Genomic DNA, 26,539 nt, shown 5'->3' with positions numbered 1-26,539 from the left:
TTAGAATCCTTGTTTCAGAATGGGGCTTTTGTTTCAGAGGGAAAAGCTCTTCTAAAAGTTGTGGCTCATAGGCTGGGTGTAGTTTAAAGCTTTCAGTTCTGAAGTCAGAAGTTCTTAGGATCTATGAAGCAGCCCATGAAGAAAAACCCTGTGTTTGGCTATCATAAATAGAAGACTTAAGCTTCTGTTTTCAGCCAAGTGTTTTGTTTCACACTTCATGGATTTCCTTAGCACCTTTGCTCTATAGAATATAGTGTAGCATCTCTTAAGCCAGGAACTTCAAGATCCTTCTTAGGAAGATGTGAAGTGTAGTGACTGATCAGCAAAGTGAATGTAGTTAATGGAAAGGAAAAGCTACTGTCTCATCAAGCAGCTTTACACTTAAAGATGAGAAAAAAATTAGTAGCTCCCCTTTCCCTCACTGAAACTGTGTACTTTCTTGCCCCTCAGCTCCTAAAATTCTGTAATCCATCTACACGTGGCAAGTTGCTTTAACTCATTGACCTTCCTGCTACAGTTTTCTTCCAGGCTAGAATTTTTTGCCTTTTTTTAACTAAAGCTTATTGGGCAACCAAGAAGATGCTAGAGCTGGCAAAGGGTAAGCGGCAGAACTTCTCATTCAAAGAAAAGGAACAAGACCGTTTGATCCTTCCACYTTATGGCTCAAAAATGTGTTACTGGAAGGCATTTGGGAGCAATTTTGGCTTGAAGTATTTTTCTGCTCTGTTGCTAGTCCTGCATCATAGCATGCTTATCCTCTTACCTGTGCCAGAACAACTTTGTGGCAATGACATAGAGAAGATGAGATAACTGATTTGGTCCAAATATTAGTCAAATAAGATGAAGTGAGCTGCCTTGGTGGATAAGTTTATACTACAAACAAGTTCTAAATCAGCTGTATATATTAAATTCCATGTTCATTTTGACTACTTTGAAGTTGTTTTTTAATGCTTCTTTGTAAGAAATAATTGGTTTGCATACCATACAGAAGAGCCATGCTAAAAGCCACAAACCTTGAAGATGAATTGCAGTATTTTTATATTTAAAGTACACTGAGGACATATACATAACTGTTGAGTGGTTGGTAGCAGATACCTGTGACCTGTGGTCAACTSCTCAAAAATTAGCAGGGAGACTGCTTCTATAATCTATTCCTCCATTACGTGGTGAAGTGAAGAGAGAAAGAGGAATAATTTGTAATAGTGAAAAATACCTCATCTTCCTTAAACTGCTACAAATTTAATCTTCAGATTATCAGAGACTGTCTGCAGTTGCACAGCATCTAGTAAACAATTCACAGGAACTGATTTGTCCATAAAGATGGCATACATCTTTGTTTTAGAGGCACCTAAAACCCTATTCTATGTACGATATCAAACTGGAGGGAGCAGCCCATGTGCTCAAGGGCAGGGCTGCAATTGAGGGAGACCACAGCCAGCTGAAGAAATTGGCTGCAAGGAACCTTTTRAAGTTCAGCAAAGCCAAACGGAAAGTACTGCATCTGGCATGGAACAACCAACCCTGTGTAGTAGTACAGACAGAGGGCTAACTGCATGGAAAGTAGCTTTGCAGAAAAGAATCTAGGGTCCTGGTGGATGGCAAAGTGAATTGGCTACGTACCCTTGCGGCACGGAAGGCCAACASCACTGGGTTGTATTAGGAAAGGGTGCAACCAGCAGGTTTGTGGAAGCAATTATTTGCTTCTATTCAAACCTTGTAAGACCACATCTGGGGTACTGTGCCAAATTTTGGGTTTCCTAGTACATGACAAGCACTGACATACTGGAGCGATTCCTCTGTAGGGCTACTGCGATGATCAGRGAACAGGAGCACATGACATACAAGGAAAGGCTGGGAGAACTGAAGGCTGACTGAACTAGATTCAGCCTCCAGAGAAGAAGGCTGAGATCAGAGTTCACTGCTCTCTTTGGTTCCTAATGGAAGAGTATGAAGAAAATAGAGCCAGACTCATCTTGAATATGCATGAGGACAGGATGAGAGGCAATAGGCACAAAATGGAGCATGAGGAAGTTCTAATTAGATGTAATTAGATGTAATTCTAATTAGATGTAAGTCTTCTTCTAGACTTGTCTCTTCAGCCTACACTTAATGGCCAGTTGTTCCTACTGCCTTATTTTCCTATTGTCATGCAACACCCTTGCCCAGACCTCTGGTACTGGGCAATTTTTTGGTGCCTTCAAAGAGCTCATGTACCTATAACAGACATGTTTATATATTGTGCTTACTGGCTCCTTTCACCCTATGACTGTCAAAACAATTACTCTTCCCTGATGGATGAAATTTAAAAGGTGATGGAAGTAAGCAGTTAAAAGTGGGTTGTGCTGGACTGTATGAGCCAAAACAAAAAATTTGTTCTGCAGCGTAAGGATTCACTTTTCTTATGTGTAGAATTGGTTCCTATGATGGATGAGGAGCTGGAATCATAGCTGAAGTTAGCAAGTCGGCTTTGGAGAACAGTCTTCAAAAGCTGAACTTTCTCTATGTATGCCGAMTTTCATAATGTTTTTCGATTTTTCTCTTGAGAGGTTGATTAAATTGCAAACTGTAGATGTGTTGTATACCATCACAGCCCCAAAATACTAGCTGTAGAGCAATCCAGATTGCCCTGTCAAATCAGGAATGGTTATTAAGCAATTACAAAAATACTGTTGTGTAATAAATAAAGAATTTTTGAGTAAGATAAAATTGGAATGTTTTTTGTAAACAGCAGGGAAATGGCCTGCATGCAGCTTTCCTTTTGACAGGAAGAATTCACTTAAATATTCACYGAATTTTAAAGTCATGTCATCCTTATGTAAGCTATTATTCCATTTTTCTGACCTTTCATCTGTCAGGTGCACATGAATTAAAACTATATGAGGATTGTAGTGCTGCTTAAGTTCTTGGCAGTATACCTCAGCTATTGCAAGGAACAGTTTTGAGGCTTAAAATCTGCTTAGGAATTTACATGAGGAATACTTTTATAGTAGGATTACCTTATTTAAATCTCTTATGCACCAAAATATTTATAATAGCCCCTATGTAGGGGTTTTTGAATTACTATGCTAATTAGCTACTATATGCCTCAGAAGGTCTCCCATTAAAGGAGTCTGCCTTAGAGTAACAAAATGAAATTTTCACATTCATGTGCAGCTAACAACTGTCATTTTTTGGGGGATGCTCAAGGTGTGAAGTTTATTTAACTTGTAGGTGTACAACATTCAACATTTTTTTTGGAATGTTGTTCTTCCAGTARCATTAAAACCCCCAGTGCAGTGATCACTGGAGCCATTAACTGTAAGCGTAACAGGTTTCAGAATACAGGGAATTCATTCCACTTTACAGATGAGGCATTTGCTAGTCAGTTCATTAAAACAGAAATCATTAAAAATGATGTAAAACTCAGAGCAAACTATGTTCATTGGTGTTATCATCATAGGTACCTGTAAGTATTTAAGTAATGTTTCTAACTTTCTAAAATTTTACTTTCAGAAGAAAGTACTTCTTTACAAAGCATTTGTGTTGGTCTGTCAGCCRTCTGACATCGTCTTTGCCTTTAAACAGTCTTTCACAACTTCTTACGTTCCTCTTTTCGAGGAGGAAAAAAAGCTATCAAGGTTTGTTGCGCTGTTGGCAAAGGGCGCGTACCGGCTGGCGTCCACCTGCCGCTATGCAGTTAGGGTAACATAGCGTTGCTAAAATCATTCTTCTTCCTCTTGAATTGCTTCATCTTGCTAGTTTCAGACAGGCAGCCTGGTGTTGGTGGGTGAAAGGCAAATGTCTTCCTCATGCTGAACATCCTATCCTGAAGGTTGTGAAGGGCTTCAGTTCAGGGTGGCCCTTTTTGGTGAGGTAGATCTGTTGTCTGCTGTGTCTTTCACTGCCATGGTAACAATTTAGTCTCCTGTTTTTCCTGTGTGTGCCATTGCTACTGTTCAGAGAGGAGAAATTACTGGGTTTAATCTAAATCTACAAACCACCTGATGGGACCAGCACAGTACTTTGTCCTTCCCCTGCCCTTGCTCAGTCTCACTGAACCGCTTTTCAACACAAGCAAATGTGTGCTCAGTGTAACCTGCTGCAGGGAGGAATGATTAAATATTGTCTTAGTYGCGCGGTGAATTCACAAAATAACTGAATTATGATTGAAATACATAGGAAAGAGAATGTGAAGGAGGAAAGGCAAAACATGTTCTCAGCCAAAGGATGAAGCTGTCTGGAGCCTGAGTGCTGAGACAGGCTGACAGTAGATGAAACTTATTTCAAGCATGGCAATTACAAATTCCATCATAACTTCCTTTAACTAAGCTTTAGAAATCTCAGTAGCAGTGATATTTTATAAACACCCAAGAACAGTTGCTTTCATCTTCAGATTACATGGAGATCAGATTACATGAGATCAACTTTGTGCCTATTGCTCTGCTTTTACAAAAACGTTACCGCTCTAAGAAGTGCTTGGGAAGGGGAGAGAGGAAGAGCGTTTTAAGGACCTTTATGTTTTTTGGAAAAGGAAGGAAGAGTATAAAGGAAGATAGGGAAGTCTTTCTTTTCCTCTCATATAAGGATTTTTTTAACAAAATTGATTTACTTTTTCCAGAAAATCTGTTGAGCAGTTAAAATGCTGTGTTGTCCAGATAGTTCTCCCTCATTTATAGAAAATAAGGATTGTAGCTCCGTCTCTAAATGCGTGTGTATTCTATAAAACTGTTTCTCTGGGGGTTAAAATGTTTCATTTCTATAATCTCTCATTTAGGAGAGGTGTGTTATGTCATATGCAAAAATAATTCCTTGTCTGTTTACCAGTCATCTTAATAAAATTTTTAAGAGTTTCACTGAATGTCTTTTCAGTTCCTAATTTCTGATGGCGTTTGTACAGCAACCCTGCAAAAGTCACTCAARAATTTTCAATCAGCAGAAGCGGGGAGGATAGTGGTAAGGGAAACTACTCCCACGGAGGCTGGATTCCTGTTACAGCATGTAGAAGTAGAGGAACAGAGTGAGGAACTTTGGGGATCTGCGAGTTATACTCCTGCCCTGCAATTAGCTGCAAGTTAATCATGGAACTTCTAATATCCAAGAGAAAAGTAAAATTACATGCCTGTGAACTGTGCATTAAAGGTATAAATTAAATCACACTAACAACTTGGAAGGGCAGATACGTTGTTCTCTGTGGCAGATCATCACTGTATTTTATGCTTATAACTGGGCTGTGCCAACCTCTTGTTAAAGAAAATGATACTGTTCTCTAGTATGTAATGAAAATAACAGTTCAAAAGTCAGTAAACAATGGTTTTGACATAAGAATTTTCTTTGTATTTTAATACATTTGTATTATTGTAGTGTGTATGATTTAGGTGTGTTATATACATTTTCTATTGTAATTTTAGTATATTTACATTTTAAACTGAAAAAACATTTGGGTACTGCAGGTACGGCAACAAAGGCTGTATAATATGTGCACCGAGGGTGGTCGACTTTGCTAGCCAGAACTGAATTTTATATGCACAGAAGGACGTACTTCGTGTTTTTGTGGATTGCTAGCTTGCATTCAGCCTTACGTTCCCCCTACAAGCCATTCAGCACTTTTAAGTTACGTGTAACGTGGCAGGGCATTAGGTTGAGTGCACGCTGTCATTCGTTTCCTTGGAGAAAGAGGAACTCGAGAAGCACGGAGGAGGTCGGAAGGGAGGCGCAGTGCCCCAGGGAGGTGCTCAGTCTGAGCAGCCGGTTTGGGGACTGCAGAGCCCACAGCAGAGTGAACTGCCCTGCACCTGAGGCATGGAAGTGTTCACTGTACCTTGTCAGGAGTATCTCTTGAGATGTTAATGCAGGAACTTTGCTTTCCATTTGTGTTAAGCATGCAAACCTTTTTAAAAATACGTTTCCAGTGCTCCGAAACCATTGTATCTCCTTGTATTATCGCAGTACTGGCAGCTCTGATCAGGGACCAGGAGCAAACCTGAATAAACAAAAACAAAACAAACAAACAAAAAAATCACAGAACTATGCCCCAAGGCTTTCACAGCCCAATGCAAAAAGCAGACAAGGAAAGGATAATGTGGATTGGTGTTACAAGCTTGTATCAGCAATGCATTAGCAAATTCCCAGTTGCTGAGATGCCTACATAAAATTGTAAACAAAAGCTTTGAAGAACAATTTGGARAAAAATAAGGACAGCTTTTTAGATTCTTGTGTGGAGCTCATTCTGCGGATATTGGAGAAAACACGTTTCAAACACTGTGTCTAGACGGAGATGGGGCAGTTGCAAGAACTCTTACCCTATGGGCACAGTATAAATAGCAAAAAATAACCCTGTATAATTACAAATGCAACATGAAACTTTTATCTTGAATATTCCTTAACAGGAAAAGCAGCAAGTTAACAAAGCTAAATGCTTTAAATCCATGTAGAGACTAATCGCTTTCTTTAATGGATGTTGGAACTATCTTTGCCAAGTTCATGCTACAGTTGTTGAGTAACRTTTCCTGCCAGCACTTTAAGGAAGTTTCTCAGAACCAGTTTTTCTTTAAGTAGGAGAAATAAGAATTATCTTGTAGAGATACTGCATCTTTTGACGTATTGTTTAAGCATTGATTGCCTCAGTCAGAATTTAATGTGACTGGAAGGAACTGGCACCCTTCAGCAAGTGTCTATGATATATGATCAATCAGAGTCTTTAATGGAAATGGAGATGGCTGGCCACCTCTCAATGCAGGTTAAATTACAGTGCTATTAAAAGCCTCCAAAGGCTTTTTTTTTAAAGAAATGAGGGTATTGCTCAAGGCTTTGAGCTGTCTGGAGCAAGAACTAATGCAAGAAAACCAGGAGTATCTTGATGCTACAACTAAAGTTATCAGCTAAGTAGCTGTTGCAGCARTAGGTGGCCCTGTACCTTCTTTGCATTGGCCCTGATTTTGATCTGACTGCGTTTTTTGAGTAGCATTTTTTAGTAACTTAGTTTGTTAAATCTGTTCACCATGGAATCGGGTGAAGGTACTGAAGGGAGACACCCAGGGAGCAGGAAGGAATACGGGGCAGAAGGCCTCTTCCCTTTCGGTGCTGTTCTTTGTCTTTTGGTGTGCTTTAAGCATAGCTGCACCATCATGGTRTGCTTTCAGTGGTAGCTAGAAATGCAAGGGATAAAGCACTGAATGCTAGAAGTATGTCAGAACCAGGAACAAGCAAACAGGCAAAACCAGTGAAAAGTACTTTCTGAGGGCCATAATTGCTGGAAAGCAGACTTGGCTTGCTTTATCGCTTTTGTAGTTTTTGGTACYGGATGTGGTGCATCGTCTTTGTAGATAAAATCACAACAAATAAATACCTACCTCCACAAAACAAAATAATTCAGCAAAGACTTCTGAGGCCAGCGGGTCACAGCGTAGTATGGTGTTTAGTACACAGAACAGACTGCCAAAAAACTGTCTAGGAGATGCACATGAGCTCCCTGTAGATGGATTCATGAATTTAGTATCCTTAGAAAGGATGACAGTAGGTAAGAGGACCAGAGCTATGAAACTAATTCATTACTGTATCTGAGAAGCAAACTGACAGGCTAGAAAATAACTTTCTTGGGTAAAGCAGTTCTGGGTGAATAAACTATAATTTCAATATATGAAAATGCAAAACAGCAAGCTTCCTGATGAATATTTTCATGGCAGATAAGAATGAATAATGCTTTACAAAGAGCAAAAATCAGTGAATTATAGCTGTCAAAAGATACTCAGATCATGGTGTTGAAACAGATGACRGCTGTGATATCTTAGCAGCCTGGGCTAGGCAATAAGCACACCTCAGCATCTTCCTCCACACACATCTTCATAAATACTGTATCTGTTTCTGGTCAGGGCATTTTTGGTGATACAAGGGCAGTTTGAATTCAGGCTATGTACAGTCCTTACCTCCTCTTAACGAAAGTAAGATATGTGGAAGCAGACTAGGCAAGGTGCAGTACACCTCACCTGACCGCACTGTGCTAATGGTATGGACCAGACTTCTCCATCCACCATGTCCCAAAATATGTTTGTGTGAAGGCATGCATCCATGAATTATGGGACCTGCCATGGGACAAATTTGAACTGGAGCACAGAGTAAAATTAAAATGTGGCATAAACCTATTCCATAGGTTAAGGATTTGGAAAACTTGTATGAATTAGGTAGGTTGTGATGAGCTTGTCATCCCAGAACTAATTACAGAACCTGGATATACTATGCTGGCTGTGAAGAGAGATTCCAGTGCAAAGAACATGAAAGTCTAAGCATGTTTCAGTAAGTTGAGTTTCATGTAAGTAAGTRAAAGCAGCTATTCAAGACAACAATCTAGAAAGAGAGATACTTCTTTATACCTATTTTRGGAACATTTACTTGTTGTCCCAAGTAATTCCTTTTCCTCTTCATTTGTCACTTCATACTGCCTAATAAGTCCTCCCTGCAGGAGGACATCACTCAAGRAAAACAGGCTCCCAAGTTTCAAAAGCATTTATTAGAAATCAGTATAAAGAATGTGGTCCAATATGTCATTTTAGTAATTTAATTATAAAGGAAGTGTTACCAAGAATGGGAAATGTCAGAGAACTTCTGTAGGGGTACAGGAAGTTGAAACTGAGTTAGAAGAAACAAGGAYGCTCATCTGTGCTGCCTTTTACTGTGGTTACACGTTGATTTCTAGTACAAATTTAACTAGTGTTTTCAAACCTTAGAAACTATAGTTTTAGTTTTGAAAACTAAAATTACTTGCACAACTCAAAGGTACTAATCATTTGTAGCTCCCCTTGCCAAAGTTAATAGGATTTGTGGGAGGTCAAGCACTTTAGATTATTGAGTTATTATTGATACGTCCAACTATAGATTAAGGAATATAAGTTAGACAGCTGTGTCATTTTAAATTTTGGCTATATTTTGCATTGTGCTTTTTATAAAGTGCCGTAGAAGCATCCAGAAAGGTGTTTTATTTAATAGTACAGTCAAGGAATGCCCCAATACCAAATAAGCTTTCAATGTTGACTTCACTTAATCCTCCTCCCCCTCCCCCGAAAAATCCTATCATACGGCATCCTGTTATGTAATTTTTCTGTCAATTCTGTCAAAAAGGAGAGCTTATGTTACTTGGAGGGCCTTCATGCCAATTCAAAAATGAAAAGCAATGCACGCTGCCAGTACAGCAGTTGCCTTCAGGCTTATTGAATTTCTTTCTTCACTCCCACTCACCACTAAAACCAGCTCAGGAAAAAAAAAATCCCCCAAAAGGCCTGTTAGGAGTCAGCAGAACCGAAAGCTAGGGCTGATAAAATGCTAAAACCGGAACTTACTGGAAAAAAAAAGTTAAATTATATTCAACATTACTAATGGGCTATCATATATGTATTTACAAATGTATAGAGCTTARCTCAGTGGGACTTCAACATACATGCAGAAGGAGTCAGAAGGACATATACATTGTGTTAGTTTAAACCCACATATTTCAGTATCCCACTGTGTTCCCTTTATATTCGCTTGATCTACCAGATTCTGAATTTGTCTTGATGGAGAGTCGACTCAGCCCTCCTTTCTCCTACCCTCTCTGTGTGCTAACTCTGTGTTTGTGAGAGAAGTAAATAGGAAAAGGAAGATAATAGAGAGATATCCATCAACTGGCAATATCCATGTATTTAATTACCAGTATCCATCTATTTGTGCAAGTTACATCAACTCAAAGCCCCTGACTCCGCAGCATCGGGGAGTGGGAGATGCACTGTTCACCCCACACAGTGTTTTTCAGCCCTGTGATTCTTGGACTGAGGAGTTTCTCCTGGAGAAATAGGAGGGACTAACGATAAAGGATGCTGAAGGACATCACAGGGGAAACCCTCCACTATAAAAGAGTGTTTGAAAGAGATGGCCGAAGGAACAGGACATGGGAGGTGAAGGAGAAGCCTGGGAAAAGGACAAAGACAGCATGAAACAACGTGACGTCCGTTATGGGAAAAGAGGAAAGAAGCCGTTAGATAAGAAGAATCAAAAAGTGTGAGGCAAAGTTAGGAAGAAATTAGAGCAGGGATTTGAACAAAGTAAAAATTGTTGATAGCCATGAACACGCAGAGATATGTTCAATTTGTGTCAAGGTGAGGAGCTAGTTAGCTGATGGCATTTTTTTTGAAATGCAATTTCTAAATATCTGTTGGCTTTAGTTTGTGGTAATAGCAAGGAGGGAAGAGCTGGACAAAGCATGATGGAAAAAGAAAAGAGGGTGGCATTGGCACTGGCGTCCGTCTCTAAACTTTATCTGTGTTTTCTGCACACTGGCTCATTAAGGACCCCAGCTGCCCACTAAGAGGGAAACCATTTCGGTTTTACATAGCTGCAGACATACGAGGGAAAAGAGATACACAGTGTCCTCCTGGAAAAACGTTGTTCTCACTTTAATGTAAGATAAGACATTTTAGGCACATTGTGCTGTTTGTGTGGAAATATTACAGTTGAGGAGTTAAATGGGAGAAACAGAAATGCAATAATAAGCTTGAGGAAAGTAGTCACTTTGGCAGCTTTTTGGAGGTTTTGGTTAGTAGTTATAACAATCCAAAGGCTTCTAGTACCACAAGCTTCTTTCTTTTCTTTTTGGTTTATTTGTGATGAGAGAAGAATGACAGAAAAGATCCAATTTTAAATTTCCAGCATACTTCTATTTTTTCTCTTGTGTTTGAAACTATGATTTATTAAGTGACACTGAAGCAGCTTTGCCACTGGGGGTAATGGGCACAATATAGCTCTCGCTATCAATCTGACAAAGGCTCCAAACTCGAATTTACATAGGAGCTCTTATACAGAATGCCACAAATAAATAACATGATGGCTGAGAGCAAGAAGTCACCACAGTCCAAACCTCCCAGAGCTGGATGAGGAGTCTGGCTGAAAAATCATTAGTTTAAACAAGGGAGAGAATACTTCTCATACTGGGGCAGCCTGCCAGGAGCCTTAAGAATAAGTTTATTATTGCTAGATTGGTCTAAAAGGGTAATAAAAAAAATTACAGAGTATAGTTGTCCAAAGCACTATAGGTGGCTTGTGTATCTTGATGCTGTCAAATGACCTGATCTATCAAGCTAAAAACTGTAGCTGTTACATTAGTCTTGAGCCGTAGCTACACCCGTAGCTCTGCCTTTCAGGATYTTTCCACAAGTCCCCTTCAGAAAGAGCTGTCAAACTGTGACAGGCCTTATGCCTATTCTTTAGATCTGCCTGATCTGCCAGTAAATAATTTCAGTACRTAGCTCTGTGCAGACAGCGCTTGGAAAACCTAAAGCATTCACAGAGCCAAGGCTGTTCTCCAYGAAATGCGTGGAGGCGTGACCGTGGCGTAGGAAGGTGTATCAGTCCTCCAGTCTGGCTGTCCGTACCGATGAGGATGCTACGCTGCAGGAATCGGCACAGGTCAAGAACCTAACCAAGTCTCAGTGTCCTCAGCGGGCTGGTGCAGCCGTAGTGAAGCCCATGCAGCTGGGTCTTCCCTACTGCACTCACCCGTTCTAACTGGAGTGAGAACAGAGAGGGTGTGCCTGCTGCGTTGAGCTGCAACCTCCCCGGCAGTGCCGATCTCACGTGCGTCAAAAAAACCCAACTCGGTCCCCGAAACGATGGCAATGTTAGTATTGCCCAGTAAGTATCAAAAAGTCAGGGCATGCCAAGGCTGCTGCAGCAATATTGTCCTAGCCACATCGTACATTCCTAAAATTTTCTGTCCTGCTTTCAAGTTAACAGTGCAGCTGACTGTACTCTTATGTCTAGTATCAAGTATATGGGAGGTTTACTGCAACATTAACTCTGGCTCTTTAAGACTTGGATTTTGATTTTTTTTCCACTTATAACTCTATTAATAAAGAATTCAGAAGACTGAAAGGTGTTAGTTAACACACTAAGTTGTGTGTTTTAGCTTAACAGGCAGAAATGTGTGAGAACGGTACATATTAAACCATCTTTCTTCAGCCTGCCAATGAGATYACAGTAACGTGGGGATTTTTTTGACAGCTGTTACAGTATTTGTCACAGGTAATTTCCCCATACGATGGCACAAGAAGAAATAGAAAATCCTCCTTTCACTTTCAGGTACCTAAATCCAAGATTAAAATCTGTGATCCCTTTCACAACTGCAGTCTAACATTTGAGACCTTCAAACTACCTCCATGGCTGAACTCCCAAGTTGGATGTGTGCAGGCCAAGCTTTATACGAATTGATTCACAGCATGTTCCTTCACCCATCACGCCTGTAGAATCCAACCTACCATGGTGCCTCATGGGATCTGGTCTAGCAGGAAGCCAAACAAGCCAACAAACAAAAAAGACCACAAACAAAGATACATCTCCGGTATGATGTCTACCTGCTAATTCAGGCATGTGTCTGAGAGGCTCAGTTTGCAGACTTAGGTCCACCTTTCTCCTGGTTCAGAACAAGAAGTTCTGCCCCAGCCAGTTTTAGATTTGTTCCTTCACAATCYATGTTTAAGCATTTTATTCAAAGTGACATTTCTAAGAAAATGAGGCATTATTAATCTAGACGCTTATAATTCCAACACTAGTGCTTTATATATGATCTATACAAAGCTGTACAGTTTATGGAATGATTTCAACTAAAACTCTTTAGCATTATAAACACATAGAGAAAGTGGATGTATTTTGACTGAGCTATCAGCAAGACATACCTGAGGTATCTGCAGTGAGAATCTTTGTTAGCATAGTTATGCTAATGAYACCCTCAGGTATCATTAGCAGGTAGTTGGCTCAAAATCTTCTAGTATTTCTTAGAACAATTTGCACATTCTTGTGGGATTTTTTCARATGTCCACTGTATCATGCTGGACATGTTATGATTATATATATGTACATATTTTACTAAAAAATATTACATTATTTTCATTAATTGTCAGGRCATGTTTTCTCTATTATGGAAGTACCTGCTTTTATGAAGACCCTCCACTTCTAGAGTATCTTGCTAGAAGCCTGCAAGAGCAAATCAAACAAATAAACAAGCTTCTCACCATAGTCAAATTCAGGAGCAAAAACAATTGCAGGCCACATGGGATTTAGTTAAAAATGCTGCAGCTACCTCAACCAATTTCCAGCCCAATGTAAATAGACTCTACCAGATTAGATGTTGATATATTATTTGTCACGTAACTTGGAAGTGGTATTTATTCTGCTGGGTCTAGGATTTTATGTTTATGATGGTTTATCAGCTTGTCTGATTAGATTGTCCATAACTGGGCTCAGACCTTTGGTCCTCTGCCTCTCCAAGCAGATCCAGGCCGATAGGTTTAGTTCGGTTGGTTAGAGCGTGGTGTTGATGGTGCCAAGGTCATGGGTTCGATCCCCATATGGGCCACTCGTTTGAGGGTTGGACTGGGTGATCTCTAGAGGTCCCTTCCAACCTTGCCAATTCTATGATTTCCATGATTCTTATGCATTTCCCATCTTGCTGGGCCCTTCTGTGCCAGCTCAGAAYTTTATTATCGCCTCCGTACATCAGCTAGCTGAATGTAAACGTGCCAGTACCAAACAGCGCAACTCACCCACACTTAACACAAAGTATGACACCGCTATGCAACTGTGCAAAAACTCAGGTCAGACTTGAATTCAGGGCCACTATTCTCCAAGGCTGGTATGATATGCTCCCATCTGGACCTGAACAGAGGTCCAAGATCTCCATTAGTACAAACTGCCTACACAAGGACAACAATTGGTAATGTCCCAACTAGACTGATCTCTTCCTAGTGACTGCAAATGAACGTGGTCACACAATYAAGTGCCAGGTTCAAGGCTACAGTAAAGCCAAGGTTCCGATGAAGGTCTAGAAGAAAGGCTAAGGAAACTGGTAGGTCCTCTGAAGAGGAAGAGTGTCCTGTTCCTATTCTGAAAATCTGTGTCATACTCTGGACATTAACATGAGTGGAGGGGATTCTGGAAGAATCATCTTCATTCAAAGATAATTTCCATCTCTCCRGAGCGAAGAACAAGACAAGAATTACCTATGACCATAGTGAGCAAAAAAAAAAAAAGGTCAGTGACGTGGGGAAGATTGCTCTAAGTCTTGCCAGCAAACTTYCATATCACTACTCTATCACTACCATTTACCACTGGTAAGAAAGATGATTTGTTGCCTTCCCACCTTATTAGCACTTCAAAAGATTTCCCTCTTTCCCTGTCCCTCTTTTGTTACAGCTGATTTTACAGCTGTGAGTTATGTTCTTCCTTTCTTTGGGCCATCTGAGTAGGTTCATTACCAACAGCCGGGTACTGCTCTGTGTCCCCTATTCAGACTGYACCATTTGCATTTACATTAGAGAGTAATTCTCATCTTAGAGTCATARAGTAGGCAGTTTGGATAAAATAGTGGGCAAGAGAGATTTTCTTAACAAAACTATATACAGTGACCCAATCAGCACGGTCTTAGGCCTTTTATATGTCCACTGCTTTTTTTTTTCCAGACTGTTCACACCCAGGTGTGTGGTGGCAATCCTGAGAAGGCAAATGCCAGCACAGACACAATAAACTTTTCTTATTACAAATGGAAGAACATGGAGGAGCATATGTAGCTACACTRGTTTTATGCACTGTTCCCTGCATTTTCATTTTCCTTCCTTCCCTGCAGATGATCATAATTTAAGCATCAAACCTCTGACAAGACACCTGTGGTGATATATGTGAATTTTAACCTGAAKCAGCAAAACAATCTTCCCTTAACATTTCACAGGATAGCAGACTTCTTGGCTGACCTAGCAAGCAGTTGTTCACCAGATCACTGTATCAAATGATATCAGACAAGCAGATACCAATACAAATYATATTGGTCTGAACTTCCTTTTGCTTGGATGAAAAAGTGATTTTCAAGCCCTGGGGCATTACACTGTGCAACATGAGGGCTGCCTGAGATGTGTCACTGCGAATGAGTGAGATTCAACAGGMAGTGTTAGTCCTAGATCACTTTTTGGCCATTTTCTCATTCTTGACTTGTRAAGGGCATTTAAAAGAGGTTATGGAATGGTAGATAGATGAAAGACAGTCAACAAGAGACCTCTGCTTTCCTCACAGAGCAAAAAGCATACACTGATTGTGTATCGACCACGTGTGTCCATGGACAAMCAGCTAGCTGCTCAGAGGTGTCTGTGAATGTCTTCCTAATTAAAGGAATCAGGAGTTAGGCAAGATACCAAATGTCAAAGGCAGCACAGTGTCTGTGTAAGCATAAGGGACATACTGCTCCAACCAGCCAAGGGCTTTGGAAAATGTAGTTGCCATGTGTCCTCGCCTGCAACTTTTCTTTAAAAGAACAAAGCATAGTTCTCCATTTTCTTTTACGGAAAGCTCACATCTTTCTTTGATGGAGCAATTTACAGGTTAGATYGCTTAGGCAGGGAGTGGGAGGCACTCAAATTTCTCCCTTCCCTGAGTGCTTATATGCACATCTCCTAGCTCTTCGGTGCAGATGGCCAGGCACTTTCCTAAGTGAAAGCTAGCAAGACATGCATTCCCTCCTTCACTCACAGTCACTTTAACATTTGATCACAGATAGCGTGTGCTTGTGGTCGGAGTGCTCCAAAGGGAATGAATAATTGTGGGTTTTGAGCCTTCCACTGTGAAATATTTCTTTATCTTGACACATCTTACATTTTATACAGTAAGTGATGAATGTACACATATATTTTTCTGGGAGCAGAAACTGAAAACCCAAGAATGATTCTTTCCTAGCCTGTGGGTTCCTTTTTACTCTTTCTCTCTAATCTAACAAATTTTGATTTACTTCATGCACAGTGGCATAGCTGCAATAGGAGTGGTATAGACCATCTCCTTCCTGGCCTCCYCCTCCTAATTACTCTTTATTCTGGTGCTTAGGAAACCTTCAGAGATGTAGATTTTGGTATTATCATGCAAATGAAGGAAAACAGTCAGTTATTTTATAATATGAGCATGCTATCATTGGTCATGTCTTTAACAAAAAAGTTACCGTAACTGCATTTCGTGAGGAGACCATTTCAAGAGATTTTCTCAAAATCTGATTGATGAAACACACTAACAGGGCTAGGATAATAGAATGAATAAATGATACACATTTTATACTTGTTTTGCACTTGGGTTTTGAGAATGCTACTGTCAGAGAAGGTCTCCCCCTTTTATATTTCCTGTCTTGAGGTAGAAGCAAAACTCTCTTTCTGAAGGATCTTTGAAATCAAACTAAATGGTACTAAAGAGTTCAAAACCACCTGCCTGAGGAATAAGCGTGGTTTTTTTTTGGATTTAAGTACAGCAATTCAGGCTAAATTTAGCTGCAGATTTAGCCTATAGTTCCCACATACCTTATCTTCTAATATTTAAAAAACATCCTAAGGTTTGAAGGCAAGACTGTGCTAAGGGGACGGCAACAGCACAAGCTGAATTCACTTCTAAAAATTCCTTTCCTGAAATCGTCCTAGCCACATTCCTCTGTCTCTCTCAAGCTGGGTAGATAAAATGTGGATTTTGATACCACAACAACTGCATACGATGCAAGCAGTTATTCCACAGAAGAACTGAACAGTGGGGAGTGGATTTGAGCCCAGTGTTATTGCTAGTTGTATGCACCAAGAGGGATATCAGTCAGGAAATATTTAGCTGCCAGCTGTGGGCCAAAGCAGGACTGAGGTGAAAGAAGGTTTTGGAGCATCGTGAGGACATTCCAGATGATCAGACTGAGCCATGTGATTTGTTGTATTCCCTTTGTTAATTGTCATGCTGGCTAAAAACCCCAAACCTTTTGTTTTCCACACCGGAGAGAAGCTGACATTAAACAATGAAATCATATCTGAGTTCCAACTAATCCTAAAATGTCAGTTAAAATGTAATAAAAACTTCAGTGCTGAGTCAAGGAAAGCAAAGCGAGGTATCTGTGCACAGCATGGCTTCATTTGCTATCCTGCTTTCAAAGGGCTCAGTGAAGAACAAAAGAGAATTCAAAGGAAAGTAGAAATTAAAGGTGGAAATCAGCTGCTAGATTACTGTGTGTATTATTCTGCCAGCGTAGGACTGAGCCCTTTAATACTTTTTAAAGCCTTTCAATCCCTAAGGAGTGTGCTTTATAAGCTTCCTGCTGATCAGCAGAAGATAGGCATAGTTAAAGTCTAAAGCTACTTATGTAGCATGGTTGATGCTTTTGGCTCTAGCCGTCCCCTTCGCAGCCCCTGGTGTATTGTCGAACTGTCAGACACTGCGATTTATCTGACTTGTTTTATAATTTTACTCTGAAGAATGGTAGCCTTAAAATTTTAGGTTTTTCCCTTATGGATCAGCAATATCTTGCTATAAGGACAGAAATAAGAGTCAAATTCTTATTCCAGAAGAAAGGTATACTATACCTTCGCAGAACTTGTAAGGGAGCAAAGTCTGGCAATCAGTTCCCATAGTGATTGGTAGGGTAGAGAGCCCAAGCAAAACAGGCTTCTAGTGTGGTTTATACACTTTTTAAATTAGAAGGTATATTTTGTGGCTCTTACTCCTGAAAATGTGTCCCCTGTACTGCTGTGTAAACCCTCTGACAAACCCGAATGTAAGCTATTTTCTCGCCCTTCCACCGAAAAGCTTCGTTTCTGTGTTTAGGCACTTCTCACAACATGTCAAGGGCTGGCATCCTAAGTGCAGGGAGATCATATGGCCGTTTCCTATTAGTGTCACTCTCCATTGCTCTGTCGGTGAAGGATTATCCACTGATCCAGGCTTTCTGGAGAGCTGGGCTAAAGGAGGCGACAGTGTTTTCAGAGAGAATGGTCATGAGTTCTCTTTTAATTTGTTTTCCTGATCTCTGTTTGTTAGACAAATAAGACAAGGAGTAATCAATGACGTGCCAGTGGAGAAGTATAACGTTCTACAGATTACAGAAGTGTTTTAAACATATGCTTTTATATTARTGGAGGCCATTTTACTTCTGAAACTCACTGTACATCAACTACACAAGTTGTTAGGATTTTATCTTGGGATTCTTTACTGTCCAAAATTCTTTTTAAACTCCCTTCTTTATTATCATTTGGCAGAAATACTTCTTGTATATTCCAACAAATATTGCAATCACTTTGTTGCTAAACAGATATTCTAGAGAAAGCATGTGCTCAACTTCACATCAATATTTAGCACTTAGCCTCTATATTTTCAAATAATGGCATTAAGCAGTGTAGGCCTCTAAGTTGCACAGAATACATTTCCAAAAACAGTTACTAAAGTAGATTATTCAGCTGAAATGTTCTTGAATACCAAATGGATCTAAACTGAACAAGGAAATGATCTGCCTACTGACATTTCAATTAAAAAGTTTCCATCCTGTAACTCTCCCCTTTAAAAAGCATCATTTCCAGAGCTGCTTGTGGAAATCACTGATCATCACTGCTAATGCAGGAACAGTTTTGTGTTCACAATCATCTTTGCTCCTCTTTTCTTCTGTAATCAATGCAAAAATGGGGAAAACAAGATGTTTTTCTTGTAGAGGTGAAGCAGATCTTGAGGATGTCATTTTTAAAGTTTCTTAAAAATTTTCTCTGTTTGATGCATAGGTGACAAAGAAACAGTGCAATAAAAGCAAAGTATACACGTAAAACAGAATAAGCCTGCAAACTCATATGTAAGGGGGACTTATAAGAAGATGGGGTGCACAGTGAAAGGGCAAGGAGCAGTGGTCACACCTTGCAACAGGAGAAGTTCTGATGGGACGTAAGGAAAAAATTCTTCACCATGAGGGTGGCCAAGCACCAGGAGGTTCCCAGAGAGACTGTGAAATTTTCATCCTTGAAAATTTTTGAAGCTGGACAAGGCCCTCAGCAGCCTGATCAAGTGCTGAAGTTAGCCATGCTTGGAGCAAGAAGTTGAACAAGATGATCTTCCAAGATCCCTTCCAGACTCAATTATTCTATGATCCCATGTGGGTGGTTTTGTATATGTGTGAGAGATAAAGGAGTGAATTTGAATTGCRTAAAGCTTAGGGCAGGAGACATGAAATCATCTATGTAAAACTATGTAAAAAACTGAATCACATTTCATCTTTGCATTCCACAGGTCCTTATGAAGCCACTTTTACGAGGCCATATTAGAGTAAATTCAAGCTCATACATACGTGTTGCAAACCTCTACTCTATAGTTAGAGTGTGATGAAAAGCATTCCGAAACAAAAAATCTGACTGGCTTGGTATACATTAATTTTTCAGGCATTTTCTGATCTATATGCTGGCAAACTGAAATCACCACTCTCCAAAAGAAGCGGATTATCTGCAGCTGCCAAGCTGGAATTTGAACTCTTACCTTAGGAATGCAATATCCACATACTAGTAAATTGGATCTTGCACACTCCAAGAGAAATAGGGTGTCCACAGCTGGCAGACAGGAACTGGTTGTCTTGTGCCAGTCCGATTTGGGAGAGGAGGATACACATCATTTAGAGCATATTTTTCTTATTACTTTTTCTGTGTCTTTTTTTTTCTTTATAGAAAGAACTGGAAACTCACAGAATCATAGAATCAGTAAGGTTGGAAGGGACCTCTGGAGATCATCTAGTCCAACCYCCCTGCTCAACAGGGTCACCTAGAGCATGGTAGACAGGGTTGCATCCAGGTRGGCCTTGAACATCTCCAGAGAAGGAGACTCCACAACCTCTCTGGGCAACCTGTGCCAGGGCTCTGTCACTCTCACAGGGAAGAAATTCCCCCTCGCGCTCAGGCGGAACTTCCTGTGCTCCAATTTCTKCCCATTGCCTCTTGTCCTGTCACATGGAACAACTGAAAAGAGTTTGTCCCCATCCCCCCTGACACCCTCCCTTCAGATACTTACGCACATTGATAAGATCCCCCCTCAGTCTTCTCTTCCCCAGGCTGAACAGGCCCAGCTCTTGCAGCCGTTCCTCATAGGGCAGGTGCTCCAGCCCTCTGATCATCTTTGTAGCCATATGCTGCACTCTCTCCAGTAGCTCCATGTCTCTCTCACRTTGGGGAGCTCAGCACTGGATGCAGCACTTCAGATGAGGCCTCMCCAGGGCTGAGTAGAGGGGCAGGATCACCTCTCTTGACCTGCTGGCAACACTCTTCCTAATGCACCCCAGGAGACCRTTGGCCTTCTTGGCCACAAGGGCACATTGCTGGCTCATGGTCAGCTTGTTGTCCACCAGCACTCCGAGGTCCTTTTCTGCAGAGCTGCTCTCCAGAAGGTCAGCCCCCAGCTTGTACTGGTGCCTAGGGTTATWTTTCCCTAGGTGCAGGACCCTSCACTTGCCCTTGTTGAACCTCAGGAGGTTCCTCTCTGCCCAACTCTCCAGCCTGCCCAGGTCTCTCTGAATGGCAGCACAGCCCTCAGGTGTGTCAGCCACTCCTCCCAGCTTGGTATCATCTGCAAACATGCTGAGGATGCACTCCATCCCCTCATCCAGGTCACCGATGAAGAAGTTGAACAGAATGGGACCCGGGACTGAGCCCTGGGGGATGCCAGTAGCCACAGGCCTCCAACTAGACTCCACGCTACTGATGAYGACCCTCTGAGCTCTGCCTTTCAGCCAGTTCTCAATCCACGTCACTGTCCACTTGTCTAACCCACACYTCCTGAGCTTGCCTAGGAGGATGTTGAGAGACAGTGTTAAAAGCCTTGCTGAAGTCAAGGTGCACAACGTCCACTGCTCTTACAAAAGTTATTTTGGAGATCTTAGCCCTTCTATCCATTTGCTTCTCTGAGCCCTTAATGAAAACATACACCTTTAATGAATTTGTTCTTTTGCAGGCAAAGTGCTCCTAGACACTACTGGAAGTTTTACATGAGCAAAGCCTGAATAATTAGATTCCAAATCAAGGAGTTTGATAAAGATGAAATTCTTCCATCCTCTACTCAATATGTAAGAGAACTTAATTGGATTGTCTTCTGATCATAGCATTTTAACAATATCTGCAATCTTCTTCCACAAGGTAGGCGATATTTTTGTTGGGATAAAACATTTTAAAAAAATCAGAATAATTTTGCCACAGAAAATACTGAAAGCTCCATAGCCTGACAGAATACCCCAGGATAGTTTTGCCTCACATGTTTTACAAAGAAAATTATTTTTAAAGATCCTTCATACCTTAAAAGTACAGTGACTGGACTTCTTGCCTTTGCTTCAAAACCAAGAAAAACAAGAGTATGTTTCTTTGCATACWGTGGGTATTGCAGGTGGCCGGTTAGGCTGTGAAGGCAAGCTATGTGCTTCTGTCTGAAGGGTGCATGGGGTAAGCTCCTCACTCTACTTTGGAATTTCATATATTTTAAAGGGTCAGCAAATCATCTAGGTTGTAAGGGACCTTGGCAGGTCCCTCGTCCAACCTCCTTCTAAAAGCAGGGTCTACAGAATGTAGCCCAGGTTGCTCAAGACTTTTGAAGGAGACTTCACAGCCTCTCTGAAGCCTCTTCCAACAGTTAGTTATTCTMACAGTGATTTTTTTTTCTTTACATCCAGTGAGAACCTTCCCTGTTTTAATACATRAACATTGTATCCCATTATTCTGCCACGCACCTCAGTAAAAAGCCTGTCTCTACCTTTCAGTAAACTCCTTATAGGTATGGGAAGGCTGCTGTTAGGGAATCCTGAAGCTGTCTTTTCTCCAGGCTGAAAAAGTACCATTCCCTCAGCTTCTTCTCACAGCACAAGTGCTCCAGCCCTGACCATTTTGGTGGACCCCAATGGTCTCGTTCAGGTTTATCCACAATTTTCTGGAAGGATCCAAACTGGGCAAAATATTCCGTATTTTACTTATAATTTTAGATCACATTTTGAAGAATTCATTAAATAATTATATATTATAGGAAAGAGAATTTAAAGGAGGTAAAGATTAACTTGGAGATAAAAAGTTGGAAGCTGGCTTGTAGATAATTTATTTGTAGTTTAGATGTAAAGCTCATCAGGATCACACATTTCTTTCACTGAAGATATACATCTCCTCTACTGTAGTGTAAAGCTATTTAGACTTCAATATTACTGCTGGAGTTCTGGTCTTCGGAAAGATCATGACTTTAGCATACAGGAGATGAGTTGCCCAGCTACAGCAATATAGACTGATGCAGAAATTTCTTTTAAAATAAATACTGGTATTGTTCATTTTAAGATTTGTCTACTGTGTAGTGAAATTAGGATGCTTGGAGATAACATTTTATGAAGTCCCATAAAGCATGGAAAGGTTCAATTACTTTATATTGCAAAAGCAGCAGTGCTTTGGCTTTAACAGTCAAAGTGTAGAAGGCAGGATTTTTCACAGTCAGTGAAATCTCTGTGGAACACAACATATAAAACTGAATTTTCAATGAATAGAACTCTAGTTCTATAAAATAATATAATTTCAAAACCATGTACAATCAATCATTTCAGCACTGTTCAAATGTATTAATTTGGTTGCTCAGACTTGAATAACATATCTAAAATATATCATTTTTAGCTTAGCATCCAGCAAGGATAAAGCTGTTGCCCAGATTTTCATCATCTGGTATTTCAATTATCGCCACATCATCTTTTTGGGCCTTGACTAACGTATTCTTTCTATGACTGTGTCCATCAAACACACCATTGCTAAGATCATTTTCCTGGTTCCTTACTTTGACAATTCAATTTCTAGAACGTGTGCAGCACTTATTAATGCCCCAGGCCTGCAAGATGCTATACACACCATTCAGTGTCTGTAGAAAGTTCCTTTCTGGTGATTTCAGTGGGATGCCACACAGACACAAACGTCTACCCTATCCTACAGAATCCATCCCGCTTCCTTTCCTTCCACTGCTCTTTAACCCCTCAAGCCCCCTTACTCTTTTCTCTCTGAATGTATGCACACTATGGTCTCTCCAGACTCAGCTTCAGCTTCTGAACCATTCTCCTCAAAATATTTAGTGATTTCATCCTAATCAAATCTCAAATTTACCTCCATTCTTCTTGATTTGTAGACTATCATAAACAGCTAGCTATGCACTTGAACTCTTGTGCACTGGCTTGTCCATGGTTCTTCTCATTCTTTTTTCCCTGTCATTCCTTCAGAAGACCTTCAATATTCTTCCTTATCCACCTTCCAGCTGCCTGACAGGAGCTGATCAGTGTCTTCTAAGGCATCCCTCTCTTTTTTCCTCCCTTTACCCTCTATTTCTGGGTAGTCTCTGAAAACACAAATTCTGGATTCCATTTCTGGAATCATGACCGAGTTACCTTTTTTCTGTCTCTTCATGCTAAAGCTAGTCTCTTGGCCTTTTTCAAACACTCACTCAAATAGCAAAAAATTGTTCTGAGATGCTCTTCTGGTACCTTTAGTCATGGTCATTGTGAACAACATCATGTTATATTTGACAGTGAAGTCACTTAGTCATCATCTCAGATTTGCCTGTAGGCTTCATCACCTGATTACATCTGATTTATATCTAGAAAGTAGTTTTTTTTCTATGTAATCTATTTTAAAACACGAATTTCCATCCATTTATCCAAATTATGATGGAAATTATCATCAAATATGTTGCTTATTGTAACATATTCTGCAAATTTAAATGCGATTTTAACCTATTCTCTATCTAGAATTGTGTTCTTTGCCATTAACTTTTGAGTATAATGGTCCTTTTCTTGCATACTTCACTGATTCTCCCTCATAATAGAAGGATAAACTGCTTAGCAACTCCTTGAAAACACTTTTGTCTGTGATACCTCATTCACTGCTAAGATCACCTCCCATCTCTATTTGATCAAGGATGCAGGTCTCCATTACTCAAATTCTAGACCTTTCTAACAAGTGCTTTTAGGCTGTCTTCCTAGCAGCTCATCCAGCTTGGGAAGAGCTCTTCATAAATACTAAGAAACCCTCCCCCAAACTAATTAATTATATACATTTAAAGCTGTCATAGCTGTGTTCCCTACAAATGTCTCATTTGTGAGGCATCTACCTATTACAGACCAATACTGTCTTGTTGTTTCCTGATGCTCCCTGTCAGCTGCCTCGACACAGACGACGCTGAGCGCTCCTGAGGAGGGAGCTGTGCCCTGCATTTACACAGCACGATAGGATGCTCGTTCATGGCTGGTGCTGCCAGGTGTGACGGGGGCTGCCCTGAGGTGGTCTACCTGCTTGGCTCAAACTGGATGTTGAAATCCCAAGCTCCTGAACCACTGCTTACACCCACTSTCAAAGGCTAAGAGTTTCACCTAGAGATACTTTCTAGGTCTGGCAGACTTTCACTGGAGCCCAGAMTGAAGGCTGAAAAGCCATTCTCCCTTGAGAACTGGGGAAATACCTGAGACCTGCTTTCCCTAATGCCATTTCCGGAAGTCAGTCTGTGAGACCTCAATCATCCTCAGCCATTTGAAGGTCCTTTTATACACATCTGATGCATCCAGGAATGGTGCTATATTAGGGGGGAGGTGCTGATATCAYTATTTACACACAGGAGTCTGAGACTCATCTCCAGCTAATTGTACTAACTCAAAGCCCCATGACTTTGAGGGTTGGTGGGTATGTGGATCTAAAAACAAGAAGATTATTTACAAGGTCCTGTAGTTCTCTCAAATGTGTAATTAACACCTCTGTTTGATTCTCCCAATCTCTTGTAGTTTAATATAGCTCTCCCTTGCCCTGCAATTTGGGAGAGTCTGTGGGGTGGTGATACACTTTCTATTTCTGCATCAGCAGATGGTAACTCTAAAGCTACTGCTAGTACAAAAAGTCTCAATCTTAGCTGTCTGCGGCACACGATCCATCACATAAAGTTAGAATGGATATGTGGACTATACATCTTGGGGAATTCTGGTTGACAATAAATATCCTCCATTAAAATAAATTATGATATCTGTTGCAACAAGTAATATATATATTTAGCCTCATGAGTGTTTCACTGTATAAGAAGACTGGAGAAAACAAAGACCACAAACCACACACATACATGCCTGATTTTTTTATACTCTTTCCCTTAGCATCCACTCCAAATCCACTTGGAGGCCACTCAGGCAAGATACTGAGCTAGAATGACCTTGACTGACCTCGTTCTTAGGTTTTTCTTAGGTTAATCTGTTGAAAGGTCCTGTCTCTGTAATTCTTAGATTATAACAACACTGGAATATATGGCGCTCTATATGTAACACAGTGGGATCTCACCCACTGAGACCCAGTAACGACAATTACAATAAAGAAAGATTTGACATTAGAAGCTATCGTTCTATATTGTGATATGACTTTCTAAAATCTTCAGAGCAGTTAAACTAGTTTAGTACTATTACTGTATAGTAGCTTAGTTTAGAGAAGGGCAGCCCAGTGGTCATGGTACTATCTGAGAAATACTTGGAAAACTTGGGATCAAGTTTCTACTCTGTCACATATTTGCATTATGATTTCAGGCAGGTTATTTGGCCTCTTTGTAACTCAGTCCTCCATCTGTAAACTGAGGATAACAGCACTCCTCTGCTTCAGAGGAATATTATCAGGACAAACACATCGAAAAGTTCTGAGGTCTTGGGATGATAAGGTCAGGGAGGCCATATAAACACCATACAGTAAACTTCCATTTACCTGTGGTCAGATCACCGAGGCCCTGGGTAAAAAACCTGCTTAGGGTCTAACACATTTTATTAGTCAGGCACTGTGCCACGTGAATGTTGTCACGCTCTTTCTAGGGCCAGTTCTACTCTGGAAATAGTACATCTGCTTTTGTCGGAACCAAGCTGGCTCTGGCCTGAGGCAGCTCGGGTGTTTCAGCACCACGTTCCCACAACCAGAAGTGTTGGGCAGAAAGGAGCAGAAACTCCCCGTAGCTCTGCGCAGAGCCAGCTTGGATCCAGCTGGGTCTGTCAGACCTGGCTTTGCGCCAGCTGTGCCAGACCCAAGCTGCCTCTCCAGTTTTTACACCTGCTTCTCAGCGCTCTCAGCCCTCCGCGGCTCATTAGGTCCGGCACAGCGCCACATGAACAAACAGGTCCCGCACTGCAACCCCTGAACCAAGGTCTCTCGGCACCTGCAGGGCTGGGGAACTGGCGGCCAGCGAGAAGCAGAGAAACCCACCGGCTCTGCAGCCAGCCCGGGGGTGGCGCGGCCGATGCTGTGAGGAGATGGTGGACTGTCCTGGATGGGAGCTAACCTCACTCAGAATCACTCGGGTGCTCCCTCCTTTCCTCCAGACTGCCAGGGTTTTCCCTTTGCCTGGGAAAAACAGCTCTACATCTCTGATGGTAGAAACTGGACTATAAACAGTAGAAATCACTTACTAAAGTTACACTTCATCTTCCTACAGTAATGCAAACGGCACTTTAAAGAAGAGGCTTTTGGAACTAGATTGGATTTTAGAGACCCGGGGGGAAGAGGGGAGGGAGGAGAGGAAAACAAATTGATCTTAAGTTGGTGTTAAGAACATGCGTGGGGAAAAAAATATATTTGATTCTGAAGCACTGCAAAATAAAACATAAAAAAGAGAAGGCGCGAGCAGGACGCGGTTTCCCAGCGCTACAGAAGCGCAAGGAAAGGCAGCACGCCGCGGGGCCGGAGGGAGCAGCCCCCGGGAGCGCTCCTGCGGCGGCCCCGGGCGTTAGGACCGCGGG

At 41.0% G+C, this 26,539-nt stretch overlaps 1 protein-coding gene across 1 annotated transcript in view; it reads right to left on the bottom strand.

The window, feature by feature from the left end:
• EMC2 (ER membrane protein complex subunit 2) overlaps positions 1 to 26,539 on the bottom strand; it is a 604,202-nt gene that overhangs the window by 154,594 nt on the left and 423,069 nt on the right. The gene's annotated exons all lie outside the window — the stretch shown is intronic.

The sequence above is a fragment of the Rhea americana genome, unplaced genomic scaffold (assembly GCF_003343005.1).
Source record: "Rhea americana isolate MKP2758 unplaced genomic scaffold, rheAme1 scaffold_0, whole genome shotgun sequence".
NCBI lineage: Eukaryota > Metazoa > Chordata > Aves > Rheiformes > Rheidae > Rhea > Rhea americana.
The sequence above is the reverse complement of the archived record's forward strand: the minus strand, read 5'-3'. Positions and strand labels throughout refer to the sequence as shown.